General features: G+C 37.4%; 1 non-coding gene across 1 annotated transcript; it reads left to right on the top strand.

The window, feature by feature from the left end:
* Window positions 1-20,313: 20,313 nt before the first annotated feature.
* TRNAG-CCC (transfer RNA glycine (anticodon CCC)) lies at window positions 20,314-20,386 on the top strand. The gene has a single exon. It is a non-coding gene; the product is annotated as a tRNA-Gly (tRNA).
* The last annotated feature ends 217 nt before the right edge of the window (window positions 20,387-20,603 follow it).

The following is a 20,603-nucleotide window of genomic DNA, read 5'->3' on the forward strand; positions in this document are numbered from 1 at the left end:
TGTTGGTAAATGTAATTCTATCTGAAGGCAATGGTACACAGTCCTAAACTTAGTTCTATTACCCTTTTTCTCCTTTGCCATTAGTCCAGTTTCACTTGCTCATAGGGTGCTGCATCCATTAGTCTCTCACCTAGAACTTTAGACCACAATTCATAGAGTGAAATGGCAGCCCTACACCTAAGCTCCAGAGCCACATCGATCTTAGTTTTTTGAATGTTGAGTTTTAAGCCAGCTTTTTCACTCTCTCCTTTCACTTTCATCAAGAGGCTCTTTTGTTCCTCTTTGCTTTCTGCCATAAGGGTGGTGTCATCTGCATATCTGAGGTTATTGATATTTCTCCCGGCAATCTTGATTCCAGCTTGTACTTCATCCAGCCCGGCATTTCACATGAGGTGCTCTGCATAAGTTAAATAAGCAGGGTGACAATATACAGCCTTGATGTACTCCTTTCCCAATTTGGAGCCAGTCTGTTGTTCCATGTCTGGTTCTAACTGTTACTTTGACTAATACAGGGGTTCAAATATGTGGTCCACTTGCCTTGGGAAGAACAATACTGTGGTGAAATTTATACCCCAACATGCTTGCCCTCTCTGCTCCCTGCATCAGACTAAGGCTAGACTCTAGATGAGACTATATCCATGTATATAAGTTCTGGCCTCAGGTTCTGCTTCTAGGGAATCTGTGCTAAGACATGGTGGAAATCCATTTACCTTTTCAGGTTCTTGCTTTTGCTTTCCATTTGGTCTCTAGAGATTCCTTTATTTTTTGCCAGCTGGCTAAAATATATTTTGAAAAACTTTGCAAATACTTTATTCATCAGAAGGACTAGTCTCAGTACCTAATTCCCCATACTATTAGAAAATGTGTCAGTTTTATCTCTGCCTTTCTTTTATCCAGACCATTTTCTGGAAAATCTAGCACACTTTTTATAACACGCAAGCCTGTATTGAGCTCCATATAAAGGGAGAAGATTTGTAGCCTAGCTGGATTTTCTGCTATCCAAATTTTGGTTAACCCAAGAGTATTCTGTAGCCACTTTATTGCAACAAATTGTGCTTGTAGCAGTTTAGATATGTAATGGGAGTAAATATCTCACCAGAAAAATAATATTACCAAAACAATAAGATTTTTCTTGATTATCGATTATCTCCCAGAAATTTTAAAATACTATCTGTGAAAATCATTGTAGCTGTCCAAGAAAGTGTTTTTCAGATATTGAATAAATATTTGTTGAAAAAATGATGACTGAAATAGGAAATAATATTTTGCTAATGAATAGAAAAACAAAAACAAAAAACATCAAGAAAACACAAGTGTTAGGAGTTTAAATTAAGTCAGAGCTTCTCAGGGTTGTTGAAAGTTCCTCTGATGAGAAAGAGACCTAAGCAATTCAGAATTTAGTCAGAAAGAAGGATATGAGAGATTTCTGTAAAGAAAACTTATTCTACTGCCATCTGACTTTTATTATCATTATTCTCTCGAAATTTTTCTTTTAAAGGCTTTAATTAGACCAGTATTTCACTATTTAATGGTCAGTTTTCAGACCTTATTTTGCTCAACACCATTTCATACAGTTAGTGATTCTCTCTTCTTTGAAGCATACTTTTTTTTTCCCCACTTGACCTCCAGGATATCACTCTCTTGTCATCTCCTATCTCCCTGCTCACTCGTGAATCTTCTTTGTGGGATCTCCCTTGATTTCCCACTTATACACAGTGACATCCTGAGGCTCAGCCTGGCACTCCTTTTCCTCCCTGCTACCTTCATTTGCTTGGTGATCTCATCCAGCCCACATATATGTGCCCAGCCTGGCCGTCCTCTCTGCAGTCAAGACTCATATATCCAGCTACTTAATATTTCCTCTGGGGTCTCATTGCCACAGTCTGATTCAAGTCTAGAGTACTATAACACAATCTTGCTTCCATCCTTGTGGTCAATTCTCCATATGGCAACTAGAGTGACCTTTTAAACACGTAGGTCAGATCATGTCACTTCTTTGTTCCAAACCATCCAATTGCTTCACTGATCACTTGGAATAAAAATGAAAACCCTTCCCGTGGCCAATAAGGCTTTGCATGTTCTGAGTACCACTCCATCCTTTGCCCCTACCTCTCTAATCTCATCTTGCTCTTCATCTTGTTTGCTTTTCTCCAACCACATTGGCTTTCTTGTTGATCTTGGAATATGCCAAACATACTCTTTCCTCAGGACCTTTGCCCTTGTTTCTTTTGCCAGAAAAATCTCCCCTCATTTATTCATAGACTGGCCCCTCTACTTCCTTTATGTCTCTCTTTAAATGACAGCTCCCTGGCATCTATAGAAAATAGCATAGCCTCTCTCTTTTTTCTTCATTTCCCTACTGCAATTCACTTTTCTTCTTCTTCTTTTTAAACACCTTTTATTAGCAACTGAAAAGACAATAAATATGTTGGAACTTGACTTTTCTTTCTTTTTAAAGAAATATTTATATGGCTGTGTTGGGTTTTAGTTGTGGCATGTGGGATCTTCAGTGTTCACTGCAGCATGCGGGATTCTTTAGTTGTAGCAGGTGAACTCTTAGTTGTGACATGTGGGATCACGTTCCCTCACTAGGGATCGAACCTGGGTGCCCTGCACCAGAAGTGCCGAGTCTTAGCCACGGGACCATCAGGAAGGTCTCCGCTTTTCTTCTTATATTTTCCTACAATATATGTAGTTCTTTGTTTACTATTTCTTTTCACCTCCATTTCCTGTGAAATGTAAGGTTTGAGAGTAACAATTGTTTTATTTACTACTGTATCCCCATTGTCGAGAATAGTGTGTGACACATAGGAGATGCTTAATAAACATTTGTTGACTCAATGAATGTATGAAAGCATTTTAATTATTAAACAATGATACATTATTAATATATGTTGCTTTACAATGAACCTTTACACAAGCTATGTCTATAAAAACTGCTGAAGAAATTTGTGAGCATCTTGTCTATGGTCTGCCCATCTGCTTTGGAGAGATTTGTATCCCTAAGATGCAGAGAGCTGAGGAACATGTCTACTTCTCTCCCTTGGGTTAAGGTTATATTCAAGAGAAGGGAAGAATGAGTGGGAAGTATTTTCTTCTACCTCAAAGGCAAAATAAAAATTTTATAGTGTATAATTATTTGTCATGAAGAGAGAAGCCCTTCAATGGGCTGGGTGTCCTTAAGAACAAAGTCCAGACAAAGATACTTTTGCTCTCGTTCTGCAATTGTCCTGTCTGGAGTCTGTCCTTTAGTCTATAATCTAGTGAATTCCTGTTTCCAATCCATTAAGTAGAGATAATAATACTGTCCCTCCCTTACAATGGTGCTTGATTAATTAGTAAAAGTTTACGAAACACTTGAACATTCTCAGATGAAAGGCACTAAAGGAGTTCCGAGTATTATTATATTTTTAACAGTCACGAAAGCTAGCATTAAAGAATACTAATTAATGACATTTTATACTTTTATAAGATCAAAAGCCTGTATAAATGTCATTTTATACTCATTTTATTTTTAGAGAAACTGAGGTACAAGAAGACTGAAGCCCATTTCTTGAGGTGACTCTGCAAATCAGAGTTGCACAAATGGATATTATGTGAACACATGTGTAGAAAAAGACCACAACATAGCAAGCAGAGTTAGTTTAACTACCTTAACCATGACAACAACAGCTCAGCATCAAGATGAAAGAGCTTACAGTAGGAAGGTCACTTGACCATGAGGAGGGAGACCATGATTATTGCCCGTTCCCAAGTCATGTGACATTAAGTAATTCATTTAACAAATATTTAGGAAGTATCTAATAGCCTGCAGAGGCATAGGTGTTACTTGCCCACAGATTGGTGACAGTGGAAAAGCGTGAGACCTGGAAGGAAGACCTGGCTTTCTTTGGTCCTGAGAGGGTCACTAAAGACACACCTACATTTGCTCAGGAGTAGCAGTACCTGCCTTCTTCCTCTGTGTCTTTTGGGAAGGACCCATCCAATCCTGGGAATCTCTATGAGCCTGGAAGCAAACTGCACTGCAGCTGAGTTGCTCCCGACTCTAGGACTTGAACTGAGCTGTTGCTTTCACAGGGAAATACTGGAAGCCAAATTGTTCCTTTGTATGTCATCAAATTGTTAACAACTACCAGTGCCTTCACTGTCAACCATCAAGTACCAAATGTGTGCTTTCTGCCATTCTCTCGACTGAGGCTCCAGTTGGTTAGGAACAATGATAAAGATATCATCACTATACAAGTGCCATTGGGACAGAAATCTTTCAGCAAAGAATAATAACAAGGAGACCCAGTTACTGAGGGAAGAATAAATGGCTCTCTTTGTGGCCAAATCAGTGAGAGAATGAAAAGATAATTTTAATAAATCAGTAGTTTGGTTCAGATCACATGCCACAAAAACTTTCCTATGGTCACTGATGAGAAACATGTTTTCTTCCTTGAAGATTAAATGGTAGAAAATTCTAACAATGCAGAGTAAAATTACACAATGATGAATATTATTAAATAAAAGATAATAATCTTAGAAAATATTCTAAAAACATACATATAAACACCAGGAGATCTGTAGGGAGAAAAATGAGGAAATAGAGTGGTAATAATTTCATCATTAAGAAAAACTGACTGGGCTAAAAATGGATTTGAGTCTGCTTATTGGAAAATCCTCCTGTGAACCAGGAAAGAATTAATTTACAAAGTCATACACCAAGGCATATCTTAATGGCTTTTCAGAATTTCAAGAATAAAAAGGAAATCTTAGAAGTTTCCAGAGAATAGATAACCTGGAAAGAAAATCATAACTTTGTGGTATTAGGCATATCATTTGCAATATTGGATGCTAGGAAACAGTGGGATTAGTTTAATAGGTTACTGAGACATTACAGTTCAAGAATCATATACCTAGCCAAGATATCATCTGTCTAACCAGCCAATGGAAAGACAATTTTCCCCAAATTCAGGAGATCAGAGTATACCACTTTATCCTCTATCTGAAAAATATACTCAAATCGGAGTCTTAACTAAAGGAAAAATCAAAGAGCTTAACATCTCAAGAAGAAAAAATGATGCATAGTAAATTTAAGATGATGCCATGACTATGTATTTTTAAGTCTTAAATTTGACATAGGTGATATATTTATTCTGCTATGGAAAAACCCAACAATTGCCTTGAGTTAAGTTATTTGGTGTGGGAGCAGGAGAGGGAGAATAGGAGGGAAAAACAGAGAGAGATTTAAATTCTGCTACCAGTTTCATCCTTGATTTCATTTAATAAGCAGATACCCCTGAATAAATGTGAAATGGAAGATGTATTTCTTCCCTCAGTGGCATTTCCAACACACCTCTGACAGTGTGTGTCTTGGTTGTTGAATGACTCTAGTATTTAAAGATACATATTATTTAAACAGTATGGCTTGTAAAATCAAGACAAAGACTTCATCTTGTGGTCAAGGATAATCAAAGATAATTGTACCTGTGTGCAATTTTATGACTTAAAAATCTAAACTGAATAAACTGTACCCGTTTTATAGATCAGCAAGACCCAGGGATTAAGGAATAGTGTTCTAGAAATCTTGTGTGTGTGTGTGTGTGTGTGTGTGTGTGGAGTGGGGCAGTAAAAGAAATTTTAAAGATTCCATCTTAGTGGGCTGGGATGGAGGAAAGGAAATATAACAAAAGATTTGGAAGAGCTTAAGAGAACTATGATAGAATATTACCTGCAATTCTACAGCAATAAATTTGAAAACCAAAAGGAGTTGAATGATTTTCTGGCCAAAAGGAACTGGGTGATTTTTGAGTAACAACACTAACTGAAGTAAAAATAGAAAATCTGAGCAGATAATACCTGTGGAAGAGATTTGGAAGATAATATAAGACATGTCATAAAAAGGATAATGTTTAAAAATTAGATAAGTATACTATTTAAACCATCACACATAACCACAGAAATCTCTTAAGGTTTATGAGGCTGGTGTTTACTTAATAAGCTAGTACAACTTCCCACCATACATATATTTAATAACTTAAATCTAAAAATTCTAAATAATTGTTACTCAACAAAATTGAGAAGTTCATCAAAGAATATACCATGATTCAAGCTGAATTTACTCCAGGAGTGTGAAGACATCTCAACTCAAGAAATCTATAATGCAATTAATTAAAGGTGAAAAAATTTATTATATCAATGTGCACTTGACAAGCATATGCTTATTGGGCCATACCATACATAATTTTGTCTCAAAACAGTGATACATATAATCCAGTTAAATGTAATATTTACTCAAATCCAAAAGGACACATCATACCACTTGATGAAATTCAGTCATAATTTCCATTAAAATGAAGAATATCTCTTTAAAAATTTAAATTTCTTTTTAAAATTGCTAGTTAAGAAAAAGCTGTGGTCATAACACATTTTGTTGCACTTCACCGTATTGTGCTTTGTGGATATGTTGGTTTTTACAAATTGGAGTTCTGGGGCAACCCAGTGTCAGGCCAGTCGATCACCACCGCTTTTCAAACATTTGTTTATTTTGTGTCTCTGGTCACATTTCAGTAATTCTTGTGATAATTCAGGCTTTTTCATTTTTGCTGTATTTGTTATGGTGATCTATGATCAGTGATCTTAGATGTTACTCTTGCAGAAAGATTACAACTCTTGCTGGAGGCTTAAATGATGGTTAGCATTTTCAGCAGTAAAATATTCTTTCTAATACAGTATACATATTGTTTTCTAAACATAATGCTATTATACACTTAATAGACTACAGTACAATGTAAACATAGCTCTTATACGCACTGGGAAACCAAAAATTTTGTGTGACTCTCTCTATTGTGATATTCACTTTATTGTGGTGGTCTGAACTGAATCGACAATTTCTCTGAGATGTTTGAATCGTATTAAAACGCACTTAGAGATTGCCATCTTCCCTTCTCTTGACCACTAATTTTTGAAATATTATTTTATCAATCATATGTTGTCAAAGCTTATAATATTTGAATTCTGCCTACAGCCAAAAGCGTCAGATTGAATTCTACTATTAAATAGATTCAGAGTTCTTCATTAGTTTATTGCCCATGGCTTCTTCCCTGAGGTCATTATTTTGAGTCATCTGTCAGTTGGCTGGTTTCATTGGCTGGTAATTTTACAAGAAGGGCTCACAGGCGCTGCATTCTTTTTGGCTCTTGCACGCAGCAGGCCACTTTGCTGGGCTAAACTTGTTGCATCACTTTCTTTCCCTCAGTAATGTATAGGCATCATCACTGTCCTCAGATATGGAGTGTTACTCTAGAAATGTCTGAAATCAAGATAGGGGACTCTTATTGTACATCCTCCTTTCCCTTCTGAAGGGTTGTATTTTTCTCTTTTACTCTTAATGCTTAGTAATTGTATTAATACTAAGACACATCTTTGTATTTATATTTCTTTGTTTTCTGAGCCAAAAGTGTATTTTATTTTTTAAATAAATATTCCTTCTATTAAATGTTTAAATAATTTTGATATTATATAAATTCTCTCTTATAGGAATGCCAATTATATGCACATTTTCATCCATCTGACCCTTTCTTACTAATGTGTATGTTTGAATGAGGCAAGTTATTGAAGAATTATTTGTGGAAGGGGAGGAGAGTGATCTGGCATAGTCTGAAGCTTCAATTTTGTTTGTCTGTCTTAAAACCTTTTATACAATCATTTATTTTGTCTTCTCTAGCATGATGTTTCCACCAGACTCAGTGTTCTGGGCTTGGCGAGTCTCACAGTAAAAGACTTCATATCACAGGCTTTATGGTTTCTCCATTTCATGATAACTACCTCCCTTCTCCTATTTTATCTTGCTACCCTATTCACAGACTTCTTGCTAAGAGCTAGGTTAAAGGCAACACAAATAGTATGTATTCAGAATATGGGAGCAAAAGACTTCAATAGGCGTTTCTCCAAAAGAGATAGAAATGACCACTAAGCGTAAGAAAAAATATTCAACATCATTAGTCAATAGGGAAATGCAAATAAATACCACAACATATCATCACTTCAAAGCAGCTAGAATGTAAAATGAATGCATTGTGGTATAGTTACTTTAGGTAGCAGTTTGATAGTTCTTCAAAATGTAAACACAAAGTGATATATGACCCAGTAATTCTACTCTTACTTGTATGCCTTAGAGGGAGGAGAACATATCCACACAATACTTATACAGGAACATTCTGGCTACATTATTCATATAGAATTATTCAACTTATAACAAAGAGTGGAAACAGCTTCAGCATCCGTCAGCTAATTAATGGATAAATTAAATGTAGTCTACTCATACAATAGGATATTATTTGACAATAAAAAGGAGAATGAAGTATTGATGCATGCTATATTATGCATGAACCTTTTAAACATATGCTAAGTGAGGACAGTCAGTCACAAAAGACACATATTGTATTATTGTATGATTTCATTTGTATGAAATATCAAGAATAGGCCAAGCTAAAGAAAGTAGTTTAATAGTTGCCTGGAAATGGGGAGCAGGGAAGGGCATGGGTTTTGTTTTGCAAATGATGAAAATGCCTAAAGTTAGATTGTGGTGATGCTTGCACAACTCTGTGGACATACTAAAAACTATTGAATTGTATACTTTAAAGGAGTGAATTGTATGGTATGTGAATTACATCCCTATTTTTGTATCTTTGTTCAGCTTTTAAAAAAAAGACTAAAGACTCTGCAATACCAGATTCAAATCCTGGCATATCGAATTGGCTATGCAACTCTGGGCAAGTTCCCTCTCATTTTCGTGTATCTGCATCAGGTGAATACTAATAATACCTACCTCAAAACTGGATTGTAAGGACAAAATAAGTGGGTGCTCAGGACAGTATCTGGTTAATGATAAGTGCCCAGGAAGTGTCAGTTATTTTATGAGCCTATCCACAGCATTAAAAAAAAAATCTCAAGGACCTTATTTTTCATTTCTAAAGTTCTATTTAGTTATTTTCCAAATCAGTTTATTCTTTCTTCATATTATTTTTATGTTTTAGATTCCTTCTTTTATGGCTTTACTAATTTTAGAATTCTTATTTAAAAACATATCATAGACTTTGACTTAACTAAGTGTAAGTACCTGGCACATAGAAGGTACCCACAAATATTTGTTGAACTTATGAATGAATGCCTAGTAGATAGTACTGCTTTCCTCAGGTTTCTACTATGTTTCCTTAAAGAAATGATTTAATTCCTCTTGGCTTCAGTGTTTTCATCTGTAACATAGAACATCTACCTCCTAAAGTTGTTGTGGAGTCTAAATGAAATTGTGTCTAAATGAATAGTTTATGGCATATATACAAAAGCTGCTTTAACTGTGTTCCCTCATTTTCAGCCTCCTAAGAATCTTTTGGCATGGGTTACCAAAGATTTAAACTCCACCCTCTTAGGACTAATCTTCCCTGATGGCTCAGCAGGTAAAAAATCCACCTGCTATGCAGGAGACACAAGAGATGCAGGTTCGATCCCTGGGTCAGGAAGATCCCCTGGAGGAAGAAATGTTAACCCACTCCAGTATTCTTGCCTGAAAAATCCCATGGACAGAGGAGCCTGGAAGGCTACAGTCCAAAGGGTCGTAAAGAGTCAGACATGACTGAGTGACTAAGTGCACAAAACATACTCGTAGGAGAGGCTGAGTGTTAGTTTTTTAGTGTTTCTGGTAGGGCTTTGCTACCCTCTCTGTGAATCCTTATAGAATCTGTCTCTTATTCTCACAGTTCATTCACTGGAGCTCTTTGGGGCCGCCTGTCTCCTGATGTTCTGTCTGTTTCTCTTTCATTATTTGGCTGCTCTTGCTGCACTGGCTGCTTTAGTTGCTGAATTACATTCTACTTTCAAAATGGTAATAAATGAAAAAGCATCTTAGTGTCTATAGAGTAGAGACTCATGCATAATGACTGAATCTTAAATAGCTCTTAAATTCTGCAACCACTTCTGATTCTGCTGCCTGTCACTCACAGATCCCCTTGGTCACCGCCCCACTGAGGGTTGCAAAGTAGCTGCACTCTGGTGGGTTGGAGATTAATGTGGTTCCTAACCCTTGATGGCCAGTCTAGAGGGCATCTTTTGCTGCATCTCTTGAAGTTAAAAAGGGTCTGAGCTGCTAACAAAGGGGCATCAGTGCTACCCATTGGCAGGAAAAACCTAACAACTAAAAATCTCAAATTTCCTCTTTATGGTACTTCTTAGTTTTGCCTATAATTTGAATTAAAAGTAACCAGCTAGTCTTATTATGCTATAAGGATCTATAGAGGAGCTTTTCATTGTTTATTGTCTGTTCCCTTTGGAAAGTACTGCATAGGGTGTTCAACTAATTCTGAGTTATTATATAAATTGCATCATTACTAAAACATAAGATGAAATTAGCTCACATTTTGGGTACTGTCCAAACAAACATATTACTGGAAGAATACTATCAAAATGTTTCATTCGCTAAAAATAGTTGTAGTCTTGATGCTATATGCTTCAGGACTAACAGTAGGTGGTTTCCATATTGTGAGCAGATTTGAAGCAAGAGATAGAGGATAAAAAGAGAAATGATCTTTTGAAGGAGAAGTGAAGCATTTTCAGATACTGTTCAGCCCCCTAAATGTTATTCTTCTTTCTTTATAAATTGATCTTAAATCTTTTTGCAATAGAGATCAAATATTCAGTGAAGGCACTTAAAATTATTTAATGAAAGTCAGGCGTTTAATTGGTTTAATTCTTATGTGGGTTTATAATTTTGGGCATTTATTATTATGTTGTCTTTCCAGAATTTATTTCCTCCTATTCTGGAAGAGATCTTAACTTTATTCATGGAAACCATCCCTTCCCTACTATTGGCCCAAGGGGCTTGAGTGAAATTGATCAACATATACTGGTGTTCTGGCCAGCCGCTCTAATTCGTTCAGAGATAGGTGTGATCTTATTTAAGTTTAACTATTCCTGATAAGTGTTATAAACTATTATGACCTTAGAGTTTATGAGAAAATGGCCAATTATATTTCATTGATTTTTGTTGTTGTTGTTTAGTTGCTAAGTTGTGTCCAACTCTTTCACGACCCTTGCCAGGCTCCTGTGTCCATGGGATTTTCCAAGCATAAATACTGGAATGGATTGCCATTTCTTTCTCCTGGGGGATCTCTCTGTCCCAGGGATCAAATCCACATCTCCTGCATTGGCAAGTGGGTTCTTTACCATTGAGCCACCAGGGAAGCCCTTCATTGACTTTAGGATGCCCCATTTTCACTTGCATTTTAATATCTCTGAGATTGGGGTGCATTTTACATTCTGTGTCATAAGAAACTTGTGCTATTATTTAAAGGTCAATAGTTTTTTTTTTTTTTCTTGCTGGTACATAAAGTTAACTTTTTTTTTCTTATAATCAGTGATAATTAGGTTCCATGAAATATGGTATGGAGCTTCTGGCAACTATTTTGCCATTAGAGAGCTAAGAGCTAAGGCAGCCTAGGCATAGAGAAGACATGGGAGGAAAGCAGAGTTCAGAGATTAAGAGAAATTGAGCATTGATGATATAACTTAAGATTCTCTTGTATGGAGGCTACTCTGAAGTTAATGCTCAGATTCCTTCAGCCAATTAACTCCCTTCTCACTTTATACATACTTTGTTGTTGTTGTTTAAACATGTGTTCATATCTCATCTTTCACTTTTAATTGTGAGCATTCTGAGTATCAAGTAAAGACACCCTTGAGATTTTGTGAAACCAGTACATGAACACAAAGAGAACCCAACAGACATTTGTAGTCCTTTCCCCCCCACCTTCTCAAAGTTAATTGAAGAGAAATAATAGAGATGGAGCAATTTGGAGCATCTGAAACATTTGACAGACATAACAAACATAAATAAGGTTAGTGACAAGCATTTGCTGTCTGGAAATCCTGAGATGCTTTATAATTCAGGGGGCAAACCTAACCCTTAGACACCTTCTAAGACTTGTGAAACAGACCAAGATTCTCAGTTGCCCCTGGAATAAACTGACTTGCAGAGATTGCTGTCACCAGGAGAAAGAACTTCTCACAAGCTCATCAAGATTTGGGGAATTTACAGATATGTCCAGTCAAACTTTAACAATAGATACACTAACTACATGATATGCAACAAATGGTGTGTGTGTGTGTGTGTGTGTGTGTGTGTGCGCGCGCACGCACGTGCATGGACAGTGCAGGGAATTAACCCATCCAAAATGAAAATTATTATTTATCAAAATAAACAGTGGGACTACATTTTTGATGGTAAAAGGGTAGGGCAAATTCTAAGATTTTCTGGTACTCTTGTCATGAAACTGTAATTTGACTATAGCCTTTTCTACAAGTGACCAAACGTACTTTCTAAAATTTCAAGTGATTTGATGACCATAAATCCTTTAAATCCTTATAGGATCAGACATATGTAGAGATACTGTTCCATCTTGTTCAGATGCATTCCTTAAAGATAGGCAGTGCCTTTGTGCATAATTAGAATATTCTGGCATTGAGCCTTGCCCCTAGTAATGCTGTTCAAGTGATTAGGACTATCTGAGAAGTGCTATAATCCCCTAGAAATGTACTGTTTGGTTTTTCTCAGTGTTGTTATGAAAATGACTAGGAATGTGTAAGCTGGAATTAAGGAACAATGTTTCCTGCCAGTTAAGTGAACAGAACAAATGTGTATATGTTCAATCATGTTTTCTGTACTAAGGAGGAATAGAGATCATTTCTTAATTAAATTAAGTAACACCACTCCAACCCCAAGTCCTTTTATCTTTATCATAAAACTGGCAGTATGCAGTCAAAATTTGTTCTCAACCTAATTTTCCCTTAAAATCATGAAAAAGTGACAGGATCGCCTTTATATAATGAGGGTGTGGACAGTCTTTAAGGGATTACTTGAGACTTCACAAGCAGATTCAATAGAAATCAAAGCCATTCTTTTTGTTTTTATTAGATTTTCCTACCTCTTCTGTCATCAAAGTGAGCAATTTACATGATAATAATCTACTTGAGATTACTATCTTTTTAATGCTCTATTAAAAAAAAAAGTCGAGTCAATCTCTTGAATGAACACTTTCGTTTATATCAAGAGAGGAGTGATTGTATAACCAAACATATTTAAATATTAAATCTGTAACTTCATCTTGCAGAAAGAAGGTACCAACATAACCAACTCTAGAGCTTCCATTGTTACCTGAACAGTTTGATTACTCTTTCATGCTTCTAAGTGTCATTTGGATTCAAGCATAACTAATACTAGTAGTAGTTGTGTTTTAAATAAGCAATAAAAACCATTATTTGTGAGTTATGTTGTAGATGACATAAATGAAGTAATACATGTATTAAATAGTTGTTATACTTTACACAAATTACAAATAGACTGTGTTTTACTGAGCATTATGATGTCAATGTAAGTAATTTTAAACACCCCAGTGCTAAGACACCTTTTGTAGTTTATCAACCAGAAGTTACTGGTATACCTTGGTTTTATTGTTTCATCAGAAATCTTTAGTTCTCCTGCAGTTTACATTCTTGAGTAATTTTTTCCATAGGTTACTCATTGTTATTACTATATATAGGCTTTCCTGATCCCTATGCAAAGCCTTGCAAGCTTGTTTTCTCATTCTCTGGAACCTAATTTTTTCTCCCTTCTTTTATTCTTAAACATTTTTTTTCCTTCTTTTTGCATCTACCACTTGATTCACTTTATATTCCTCTCCTCATGTATCAGCCACCAGTTTTACTGTTGTCTAGCTTTCTATACTGCCTACTTTGCTTCCTGCTTGTGTTTTTGGTGAAAAGGGCCAAGAGATGAGTTGTTGTTCACTTAAGAATTGCTATTTTGGGAATTAGAAAAGATGGGCATTTTAAAGCATTATTTATAAGACCATCCACTCTAGTATACAAAGTAAATGTTTCTACAATGATTCCTATTTCTCTAATTTAAGGCTGTGAAAAGCAACACAACTTACTTTACAAACAAGCTGAACAATTGCATGGTGTGATAAGGTATTGGCTAAGAGCACAGTCTCAACACCCAGACTTGCTGGGAGCCTCACTCCACAACACCACTTCTGAGCTGGGTAACTACTCCTTGGGAGTCAATGCCATACGCCTGTTCACTTCTGAGGGTGTTCTATGCCACTGCTTCTTCCTTTATCGTGGTCCTGACCTTGAATCTTCACCCTATTTTAGCCACTAAGCTTATTTTTTTATTGAAGTCTAGTTGATTTGCAGTGTTGTGCCAATCTCTGCTTCAAAGTGATGCAGTTATACATATATATAAATTCCTTTTTTTATATTTTGGACTGGGAGTTTGGGAGTGGTAGATAAAACTATTACATTTAGAATGGATCAGCAACAAGGTCCTAATGTATAGCACAGGGAACTATATTCAAAATCCTTTGATAAACCATAAGGAAAAGCAGCTAAGTATCACAGTCACGATCTAGACCTTATAATTAACCATCTATAGTGTGAATTATCAAAATTACTAATTCCACCTCCCTAGAGTTCTCTGACTTTATAACTTACTTCTGGAGTTCTCTGTCTTCAACATTAATTTTGTAAGTGCCTCTGTTCCTTTGTTTCACAATTCATTTACTATCTCATGTGACTTTTACTCTTCTTCTCCAGCTAAATTCTGTAGCCCATACTCATTTCTCTGTACAACCTCAAGTCCTTTGAACATCTCTTGCTCCATCATGATCACCTGAAAAATGTCAGCTGCTGTTTCATCAGACTTTTAGTCCACCTTATACTCATACTCGCAGAGCAGAGTATGACTTAAGAAAGCACAGTGTCAGGCTGACTGGTCTCCATTCACATGCATAGCTGTGAACCTGGGCCTGACTCTGTGCCCATAGCCTTGACCTATTCTCCTCCTACAGTAGACGAACAATCCCTACTAAGAGATAAGGCAAAATTTCTCCAAAGAATCATCTGTATTCCCTGACTTCAATTACTTTATTCTCATCCTCTTTTGAAATTTTTTCCAATTAGGTTTTAACCTCATAACTGCAACAAAAGTGATTTGGTTAAGGACACAAATATTTCTAAATTCAGTGTCAATTCTGTCTTTCTCTAGCTTGAGTACTCAGTGGCATTGACAGAATATTTTTCTATTTCCTACTTGAAACATCTTCTTCAATTAGTTCCAGTTCATTTCAGTTCAGTCACTCACACGTGTCCGACTCTTTGTGACCCCATGGACTGCAGAATGCCAGGCTTCTCTGTCCATCACTAACTCCCGGACCTTGCTCAAACTCATGTCTATTGAGTTGGTGATGCCATCCAGCTATCTCATCCTCTGTCATCCCCTCCTTCTTCTGCCTTCAATCTTTCCCAGCATCGGGGTTTTTTCCAATGAGTCAGTTCTTTGCATCAGGTGACCAAAGTATTCGAGCTTCAGCTTCAGTATCAGTCCTTCCAATGAATGTTCAGGACAGATTTCCTTTAGGATTGACTGGTTTGAATTCCTTGCAGTCCAAGGGACTTTCAAGAGTCTTCTCCAACACCACAGTTCAAAAGCATCAATTCTTTGGCACTCAGCTTTCTTTATAAAAGTCCAACTCTCACATCCATACGTGACTACAGGAAAAACCATAGCCTTGACTAGACGTACCTTTGTTGGCAAAGTAATGTCTCTGCTTTTTAGTATGCTGTCTAGGTTGGTCATCAGTTCAGTTCAGTTGTCAGTCGTGTCCAACTCTTTGCAACCCCTTGGACTGCAGCACGCTAGGCTTGCCTGTCCATCACCAACTCCCGGAGCTTACACAAACTCATGTCCATCAAGTCGGTGATGCCATCCAGCTGTCATAGTTTTCCTTCCATGGAGTAAGCGTCTCTTAATTTCAGGGCTGCAGTCACCATCTGTAGTGATTTCGGAGCCCAAGAAAATAACATTTCTCACTGTTTCACCCTCTATTTGCCATGAAATGATGGGACCAGATGCCATGATCTTAGTTTTCTGAATGTTGAGTTTTAAGCCAACTTCTTCACTCTCCTCTTTCACTTTAATCAAGAGGATTTTTAGTTCTTTTTCACTTTCTGCCACAAGGGTGGTGTCATCTGCATATCTGAGGTTATTGATATTTCTCCTGGCAATCTTGATTCCAGCTTGTGCTTCTTCCAGCCCAGCATTTCTCATGATGTACTCTGCATATAAGTTAAATAATCAGGGTGACAATATACAGCCTTGACGTACTCCTTTTCCTATTTGGAACCAGTCTGTTAAAACCTGGCTTGGAGAAATTTGAGTATTACTTTGCTAGCATGTGAGATGAGTGCAATTATATGGTGTTTTGGGCATTCTTTGGCATTGCCTTTCTTTGGGATTTGAATGAAAACTGACCTTTTCCAGTCTTGTGGCCACTGCTGAGTTTTCCAGATTTTCTGGCATATTGAGTGTAGCACTTTCACAGCATCATCTTTTAGGATTTGAAATAGCTCGCCTGGAATCCTATCACCTCCACTAGCTTTGTTCATTAGTGATGCTTCCTAAGGCCCACTTAACTTTGCATTCCAGGATGTCTGGCTCTAGGTGAGTGATCACACCATAGCGGTTATCTGGGTCATGAAGTTCTTTTTTGTATAGTTCTTCTGTGTATTCTTGCCACCTCTTCTTAATATCTTCTGCTTCTGTTAGGTCCATACAATTTCTGCCCTTTATTGTGCCCATCTTTGCATGAAATGTTCCCTTGGTATCTCTAATTTTCTTGAAGAGATCTCTAGACTTTCCCATTCTGTTGTTTTCCTCTATTTCTTTGCATTGATTGCTGAGGAAGGCTTTCTTATCTCTCCTTGCTATTCTTTGGAACTCTGCATTCAAATGGGTATATCTTTCCTTTTCTACCTTTGCCTTTAGCTTCCCTTCTTTTCTCAGTGATTTCTAAGGCCTCCTCAGACAACCATTTTGCCTTTTTGCATTTCTTTTTCTTGGGGATGGTCTTTATCCCTATCTGCTGTACAATGTCATGAACCTCCATCCGTAGTTCTTCAGGTATTCTGTCTATCAGATCTAATCCCTTGAATCAATTTGTTACTTCCACTGTAAAATCATAAGGGATTTGTTGTAGGTCATACCTGAATGGTCTAGTGGTTTTCCCTACTTACTTCAATTTAAGTTTGATTTTGGCAATAAGGAGTTCATGATTTGAGCCACAGTCAGCTCCCAGTCTTGTTTTTGCTGACTGTATAGAGCATCTCCATCTTTGGCTGCAAAGAATATAATCAATATGAAATTGGTATTGACCATCTGGTGATGTCCATGTGTAGAGTCTTGTGTTGTTGGAAGAGGGTGTTTGCTATGATAAGTGTGTTCTCTTGGCAAAACTCTGTTAGCCTTTGCCCTGCTTTTTTTTGTACTCCAAGGCCAAATTTGCCTGTTACTCCATATCTTTTGACTTCCTACTTTTGTATTCCAGTCCCCTATGATGAAAAGGACATCTTTTTTGAGTGTTTGTTCTAGAGAGTCTCGTAGGTCTTCATAGAACCATTCAAAAAAACCTTGTGCACACCAGGACCCAGAGACCCCACAGAGACTGAGACAGAACTGTGTTTGAATGTCTCTTGAGGAGGTAACGGATCAGCAGTGGCCTGCTGCAAGGGCAGGGGCTCTGGGTGCAGCAGACCTGGGTATGGCATAAGCCCTCTTGGAGAAGGTCACCATTAACCCCACTATAGAGCTACCAGAACTCACACAAGCCTAGGGAAACAGACTCTGTGAGGGCACAAACAAAACCTTGTGCACACCAGGTTCCAGGAGAATGGATCAGTGACCCCACAAGAGACTGACCCAGACTTGCCTGTGAGTATCCAGGAGTCTCCAGCAGATGCATGGATTGGCAATGGCCTGATGCAGGGTTGCAGGTACTGAGTACAGCAGTGTGTGCACGGGACCTTTTTGAAGGAGGTTTCATTATCTTCATTACCTCCACCATAGTTTGGCCTCAGGTCAAACAGCAAGGAGGGAGCACAGTCCTGCCCATCAACAGAAAATTAGCTTCCAAGACAGCGTAAACCCCTGGATTTCCTAGCCACTTTATTTTTTCTTCTCATTCATCCTATTTCCCTAAACTTTAATTGTCTGCAGGCCTCAGGATTCAATCCTTACACTTTTTTTCTAGCTGGACTCGCTTAGAGATCTTATCCTATCTCTGGACTTTTAAGCCATGTCTAACACTGATGGCCCTGATTTCATACCCTGAATACAACTCTCTTCACTTATTCAAACTCTTCCATCCAACTTCCTATTCAATATCTCCACTTGAATAAGCACCTTATACATCACCTGTCCAAAGCCAAACTCTCAATCTTCCTAAACTTTGTACCTCCAACAATCTCCCCCACTTCAGTAAGTGGTAAGTTCATTCTTCCCATTGCTCACACCCAGCACCCGTGTCAAAGTATAATTTTTTAAAAAGATAAATACATGACTTGTATACAAATATACAGTGAACATGTGCCAAAAATTTCTTAGCTCACATATTAGGGTCTCCCCCACTTCAGTAAGTGGTAAGTTCATTCTTCCCATTGCTCACACCCAGCACCTGTGTCAAAGTATAATTTTTTAAAAAGATAAATACATGACTTGTATACAAATATACAGTGAACATGTGCCAAAAATTTCTTAGCTCACATATTAGGGAACCAGCGGGGTGGTAAAGCTGATTCAAAAAGAATCAAAGACTCAAAAGAGGTAAAGCTGATTGAAAGGTGAAACAGATGTTGTGTAGTCAGTCAGGAAGGCAAGCAAAATAATTTTGCTGAATTGGAGACAAAAGTGGTTAATAATGTTCAGGACAGTACTATTGCTAAGGTTATCCTCTCTAATGGATGGAAAATATTTGCCTCTCTAGTGCACAAGTTTGCAAGGGAACATGTAACTTCACAGTAATTAAGTTATTTCACAACAGTAAATAGCAAGTCAACATCAGTATATGCCCTGGAGAATTCAATCATCCTTGCCCAGGCCTGTGAGACAACGGTCTATATAAAAAGGATGTACAATCATCCCTTTGTCTTACTTCCAAGTTTTAGATAATATTTCTTAACACCTTTAGTCATCCATGATTTCTGTCTTATTTTCATACTTTACATCATCAAATCTCATTGACCTTAACTTCAATATATAATCATAATCCTATCACTTCTCATTACAGTTGCTCCTATTATTCTGGGCCAAACCATCCACATTTCTTTGCAAGATTGTTGACATTTCTCCCGACTGTTTTCCCTTACACTTTTATAGCATAGTTTCCTTTAAAAAAAAAAAAGTATTTACTTTTAATTGTAGGATAATTGCTTTACAATATTGTGTTGATCTCTGCCATACACCAACATGAATCAGCCATAGGTATACATATATCCCTTCCCTCTTGAACCTCCCTCCCACCTCCCACCCCATTCCACCCTTCTATGTTGTCACAGAGCACCAGGTTTGAGCTCCCTGCATCTAGAGCAAACTCTCACTGGTATAGCACAGTTTCAATAAAGGAAACAGAATGACCCTAAAGTGAAAATTAGAGTGTAAGTCAGATCATGGCACTTCTCTTGTTAGCATCTTCTGAATTTATATCACACTGTCCACTCCCCTCCCCCAAATAGAAAAAGTCCTTATGTAAGTAAGAAGTCCTGTGAGGCCTTACATAATCTGTACCTTTCCTCAAGCTTACTATCTCTCTGAGTTCATCTCCTGCAATACTCACTCTGGTCTCTCACAATGTTTGGCCCAGACAGGCTGCCTCACTGCTTTCTGAGCACACATAACCTATTTCACCCTCAAGGCCTTTTGACTTTGTTCTCCCTGCTTGGAGTATTCTTCTTCCCAATACACCCCTGGCTCATTCTCTGTTTCCACTGGGTCTTGTTCAGATATCACTTTCTGAGTGAGGGCTTCCTTGACACCATATTAAAAATCCACCCCATTCCCCCCACATTTCTGCCCCTGGCACTCCCCTTATCTTGTTTCTCCCCATAACATTTATATTATTAATCCAGGGCATGTATTTTTGTCTGTTTTGTGCACCAACATGTCCCAAAAGCCTAAAACAGTATTTGGCACATGAATATGCTAATGTTTTTGAAAGAGTAAATGTTTGAGTGCTATTTTTCCATCTATTTCTAGTATTATTTCTCATTTTCTCTTTAGATGGTCTATATTAATTTTAAAATGAAGCTTTTATTTCTGATTTCCATCCTGATATTGTTTCTAATGAAATAAAATGAAAACGAATTTTTGTCTACACAAAAGACACTGAGTTAGTCCTATGGAAGACACAAGGAAAATCAGACACAAGAATTTGCAATTTAGGGACTTCCCTGGTGGTCCAGTGGCTAAGACTCTGCACTCCCAATGCAGGGGGCCCAGGTTCAATCCCTGTTCAGGGAACTAGATCCCCCATGCCACAACTAAAGATCCCATGTGCCACAGTGAAGATCGAAGATCCCGTGTGCTACAACTAAGATCTGGCACAGCCAAATAAATAAATATTTTTTAAAAAAAGGATTTGCAATCTAGTTAGGAATACAAGACTAGCAGATAAAAAGTTATATGCTAAGGAAAGATATTAGTAACCTTTCACACAAAAAAAATTGATGAAATATTA

This window comes from Giraffa tippelskirchi, chromosome 4, assembly GCF_054371585.1.
Source record: "Giraffa tippelskirchi isolate mGirTip1 chromosome 4, T2T-mGirTip1v1.2.pri, whole genome shotgun sequence".
NCBI lineage: Eukaryota > Metazoa > Chordata > Mammalia > Artiodactyla > Giraffidae > Giraffa > Giraffa tippelskirchi.